Genomic DNA, 6,340 nt, shown 5'->3' on the forward strand with positions numbered 1-6,340 from the left:
CAAGGTTTCTCCGGTCGCTGAGGACAGCCTCCTGTGTCCAGTTTGTCCACATCCTGCAGAAATTCACTTGTGTCTGGCTTTCCAGACACTGAGATCCAGCGCCGAGGGCCTTCTGGCGGTTCCCTCATTGCGAGAAATGAGGTTGCAGGGAACCAGACAGAGGGCCTTCTCGGTAGTGGCACCCACCCTGGGGAATGCCCTCCCATCAGATGTGAAGGAAATAAGCAGCTATCTTCTCTTTAAAAGACATCTGAAGGCAGCCCTGTTTAGGGAAGTTTTTAATATTTAATGCTGTATTGTTTTTAACAATCAATTGGGAGCCGTCTAGTGTGGCTGGGGAAACTCAGCCAGATGGGCGGGGTTTAAATAATAAATTACTATTATTATTTTATTATTATTATTATTATTATTATTATTCCATGTGAGACCTTTAAATCACTTGAGACTCTTTCCAGAAGCTGCTTCAGTTCCTTCCCAATAACATGGACCTTCTCGTTAGCTTCAACATAATCTCCTCCGCCTGATTTGACCAGCGAGTGAGTGGCAATCTCCTGCAGAGTGTTGATTTGCAGCTGCCATTCCAGAAGTTCTTTCCCCAGTTGCATTAATTCTCTTCGGCCAAGGTGAAGAGGACCATTTGTCATTCTGCTCTCACCTCAGTCAAATAGAAAGGCTTGCTCCATGGACCCACCACACGTGTGTCAGGTTACAGGGGAGTCTGTAACCTGAAGTGTCTGTAACGCCAGGAGTTTGTAACCCGGGGTTCCATTTTACAGCTAATATGTGAATCACAAAGATCCAGCTCAGAGCAGGAACATAAATTGCTACATGGTGCAAATGGCTACACGTAACATAGGTCCCCAACATGCATACTAACACAATGTAACAGATCACGGTGAGAAGCCACACCAAATCAGCAAAATTGCCAGTGGTTATTGCGCATGTGTATTAAACATAAAATTAAGTAATGATGTACATGACTGGTGAAAATTGGAATCCTTTGTTTGAAACTTTATAAAAACCATTGGGCGTGGTTGCAGTTTTGCGGAATGATTCAACTGTAACCTATTGCTTTGCAATAAACGTTGGACTCAACTCCTCAAGCTTCTGGGTTGGCATAAACTCAGGAGCTAAGTCCTTTTTGGCTTACAACAGTGGCACAAACTTTCATGGCCTCTTGCTCACAAAAAGCTCATGCCACAATAAACATGTTTCTTAAAAGTGCAAGATTTTTTTTGCTACACCGTATGAGCTGCCCTTATAGTGTTCCTGAGAGGGCAGATTTTCTGACTTCCGGGACTGTTGCAAGTGAAGCAAACTGCCGCTTCTACACCTACTATTTGATGAAGCTGTTTCAAGTACAATATGGACCGAGTGCTGTTATTTTAACTGCTCTGAGTAGGTTGGCAGAGATACAGTAAATAAACACAAAGCTGGCAGTGTAGTGATTGAAAGCCACCGGTCTACATAGCTGAAGTGCAGGCTAAACATAAAAGCTGAATTACAAAAGACCAGACAGCATTAATTGACATGTAGAGCATTTAATCAAAGAATTGTAAAGTTGGAAATAATATCTAGTATGACCCCCTACTACAGGAATTTTGGGACTCTTGACAGTCAAGTATGTGACTCAACTATTTTCACTGCCACTTACATTTTATAGCAATAGTTCACAGCAGAATGGAAGTGCTTTCTGCACAGATGTTCCTGTCAATTTGTTAAGACTGGGCCCTTTTAAAGAGCAACTTTATTCCTACAGACATACATTGCATAATTCTGCTTAAAAACCTGAGTCATATTTCCAAAAGCGCTGGCTCATTGAACAGTGTAACCCAGTTCCCATGCTCTGATCAGCCTCATCCATCAGTTTGTGGTGAAGGGGAAATTCTATGCCAGCAGATTCTCCAATTGAAGCTGCCATTATTTTCTCAGGTTAACAAATATGATAACATGTGGATTGAACATGCAATGACCATTGTTAAGATGGCATACTGAAAGGAGACAGGATGGCTAAATAGTCACAGATGTAACTAAGAAGGGTTCATTGGCAGAGACTAAGGCAGGGGCTTGGCAGGCAAGTTGCACCAGCCCTATTTATTGCAGAACAAGCACCATCTATTGAATGAGAATTATGAATAGATGCCTTGAAAAAGTGACCTACAACTTGTAGGCCAGCCTGAGGCTTAAAATTAGAATCTAGGTATTTGGCTATTTATGCCCTATTGAACTCATCTACTCACATACCATCATGCTTGTTTCAAGCAAGAGCCAAAAGCTACCAGATAAGCGTAGGCTGCAGCAACTATCAAATGCTAGCTGCTACAGTCACCTGGAGGCTTCTTGGCACGTGACGTCACATTCATTGGCTCTTGTGAGAACTGGTGAACACACTCTTTCCCAGCGCCCCTGAAGTTTCCATGGTTGCATGCGCCTCTATGGAACAACACGCCACCACCTAACTTGTGCATGAAGGGTATTGCACAAGCATTAAAAGTTGTGGAAGTGTCTCTATGCAATTTTATATCTTAAATTGATTTTTTTTCTAAAGTGGTTTAAATCCTTTCCCCCTCCTAACTAACCACAAAGGCAAATTATGCAATAGGATTCTGATTCAACATCTTTGAACTTCTTATTTTCAAAAGCAAATCCACAATTTTGGTAGGGTTTTATGAGCTGCAACTAGAGTTCTGGAAAGTTAAACCTCAAGCGACCTTTGTTTCCTCTGATTAACAGAAGCAACGGGCTGCAGAGAATAAACGAGCAGTCAATAAATTCTAATTTAAAAGTATTTGCAACCCTAGTGATAAACAGAAACATGTTTGTAGAAGAAAATTACACAGCGCTTCACTGTTAGGATTTTCACGGTGGCAACAGTTATTCCGTATGTCATAGATTAATATAATTCCTTATGTCATAAAGGTAAAGGTACCCCTGCCCGTACAGGCCAGTCTTGCCAGACTCTAGGGTTGTGCGCTCATAGAGGCCGGGAGCCAGCGCTGTCCGCAGACACTTCCGGGTCACGTGGCCAGCGTGACAAGCTGCATCTGACGAGCCAGCGCAGCACACGGAACGCCGTTTACCTTCCCGCTGGTAAGCGGTCCCTATTTCTCTACTTGCACCCGGGGGTGCTTTCGAACTGCTAGGTTGGCAGGCGCTGGGACCGAACGACGGGAGCGCACCCCGCCGCGGGGATTCGAACCGCCAACCATGCGATCGGCAAGTCCTAGGCGCTGAGGTTTTACCCATAGCGCCACCCGCGTCCAACTTATGTCGTACATTGTTACATTTTTTATATTGATAAATTATAGTAAATACTTTTATCACACCCCAAAAGCTGTGCAGCTCTGTAGAAACACTGGGTTGTATCCAACATTAGTTATGCTTATAGCATACCCACTGAGATTAATGGACCCAAGTGAATCATGTCCATTCACTTCAATAGGTCTACTCCAGGTTTGATGATTGGAAACAATCCAGTGTTGCCCAAAGTAGTAACGGCACCATACAAAAATCTCTCCGTAGCTACAGCACACTTCTCATCACTCTAATTAAATAATAAATCACTATTAATCATACTGCACACATGTTTTTTCTCCATCAGCGACTTCCCCATCTCATACCTCTTCCAACTGCAGCAAGAGCAGCTGCTGAAAGAGAGAGAAACTCAAAGAGCTTTTCAATCATTTCTTTTTCTTTTGACTAGGAAGTTGTGACTGTTCTGAGGGTGAATCACCACCAAGGGCAGGGATACTCAGCTTGCTTGAAGCTGGAGCAAGGCACGGCTTTGAAATACACTCTCCACGTGCAAATCTGTATGCTGACTGTTGCAACAGGAAGCCAGTACAAGTGGACAGAAGCTTCTATAAATGTGGTCCTACTTTAGGAGGCTAACATGTGAATCGAGGTTTTAGCAACGTTCCCTGTTTATCCGTTTGCTTTGTAACATGAAAAACCTTAATAGAAACTTTTTTATTTTATTTTTTGTAAAAGTGGCCTGCGGTTTTAAGAACTCAGTTCCACTTTCACGTATTGTACTGAACCTTTCTGGAAGGAAGGCATGGATAAAAGTGAAGGTTGTTTGGCTAATTTAGAAAAAAAATATATAGTCCTAAGAGGAAATCTAACAAAGCCAATGCAAACATACTTTAGTCTTCCCTGCTGACCAATGTAAAAAATGAGTGTAACTGGCCTGGAACTCCTTGACAAGCCACACTGAAATGAATTATGTGGTGTAAGATGAATTGATCCATCGTGAAAAGGAAACACCATAATTCTGGATGAACTGTAAGTAAGCTCTTTGGGCATCTTCAAGACACAAAGCAGAGGATCCACAGCGCAAAGCTCCTCTACTTATTGGCAGGCTTGGGCCACCATTTTGGGATGGAGGCAGTGACTCTCACGTGCGAATCTCCTGATATTTTTAGATGCAGCGGTTCGTTTATGTTAGCCAACCGCAGTAATGCCATTCCAAGTTCATCTACTCCGGCACGGTACTTTCCGGCCGGCTTTCCTGATTCCAATACAATTTCAGCTCCCTCAGGGATGCTCTCGGAAGACATGGGAGTGGAAAGCTGTATGGGCAAAAGGCGTTTACGGATGACACCCATATGATGGGTCCTAGCTGTTAACTCCTGGCCGATGTAACAGCCTTTGGTAAAACTGATGCCATTCATGTAAGCCAAGTTGGATTCCAAAGGGAGGGCTATTCCAGAAGGGAGGTCTTTAATTCCTTCTGGGACACCTGGAAAAGGGAGAAAATAAAGAGGTAAGTGTTGAACAACACTCATACCTTGAGTAGGAGTTTGACTGGCATTTGGTGCTGCTACTGGTGAGTAGCTAAGTGGCTTACGGGGTAAAACATTATGATCCAATTCCTAAAGATGATAAGTCAGTGGGAACAGCACCTTCATTCTGGCACCTGCACTGATTCTCAACTGATTCTACACACAACAGATTTCTAACAATGCTTGTCCTTAGGTTACTATCACTTCCTCTGCCAGTCACTGTAGGTATGATCATATTGTGGGCTGGATACTATTTACCAATGAGTACTGAACGGCAGTATTTTCAATTACAACCTGTTGTCATCTCTTGATGGCCCATCTGCTTTGAGTGCTTCAGCCTTCCCAAATGTGGAATGTTTATTGGAAGCTTGTAAAGTAGAAGATCAGCAACTTAGGGAAGACTGGGACAGGGAATTAGAATGAACTACACAATAGTGAGAGAAAACAAATACAGGTTTTTATTAAAAGAAGAACATATACCTTCCTAACTTCAGAACTGCTTGTTCATGAGAATGTTACCGAACTCCCTTCAGGCCTTTCCAACAATTTCTGTTTGCCAGAAGAGCAGATCTTTTCTGGGATATAGAATCATCGAGCTGGAAGGGACTCAGAGGGTCCTCTAGTCCAGGCATCCCCAAACTTGGCCCTCCAGATGTTTTGGGACTACAACTCCCATCATCCCTAGCTAACAGGACCAGTGGTCAGGGATGATGGGAATTGTGGTCCCAAAACATCTGGAGGGCTGAGTTTGGGGATGCCTGCTCGAGTCCAACCCCCCTGCAATGCAGGAATCTCAGCTAAAGCATCCATGGCTTCACTGAACATGATCCTCCTTCGTGGCGAAGATACTTCTGTTCTGTGTGAACCAGTACAGAGGTGCAACACGGCCTCCAGAATAACAGCTGCAGAAATAGCTAAATTGTTGTCTTTTGTTCACACTAATGCCATGATAGTCATTATTTCCAAAATAAAGTGTCTGTTTGGAAAGTACCTGCTGTCAAGAATGAAGCTGTGTTTCCTTAGAATCAAGAGACTCACAATTCATTTTAAAAATTATGTTTTGGAGAACTGGCAATTATGGAAATTTTGCACACTGTGGACAAATACCAGCAGATCACCACCAAGGAGGTTCACACAATTTACCGTATTTTTTGCTCTATAAGACTCACTTTTTCCCTCCTAAAAAGTAAGGGGAAATGTGTGTGCATCTAATGGAGCGAATGCAGGCTGCGCAGCTATCCCAGAAGCCAGAACAGCAAGAGGGATTGCTGCTTTCACTGCGCAGCAATCCCTCTTGCTGTTCTGGCTTCTGGGATTCAGAATATTTTTTTTCTTGTTTTCCTCCTCCAAAAACTAGGTGCGTCTTGTGGTCTGGTGCGTCTTATAGAGCGAAAAATATGGTACATTAAATTCTATATTGGCCAGGGCTGGGGAAGTACAAATCGGATCCTAATTTAGCCAGCTGTCACCACTACCCCACACTCAAGCGTCAGTCTCAATGTCAGCTTCATCATTTACAAACATTCCATTCACAAAGTAGATAGCTGATAAATGTC

The sequence above is a fragment of the Podarcis tiliguerta genome (assembly GCF_965153285.1).
Source record: "Podarcis tiliguerta genome assembly, chromosome: 12".
Lineage (NCBI taxonomy): Eukaryota > Metazoa > Chordata > Lepidosauria > Squamata > Lacertidae > Podarcis > Podarcis tiliguerta.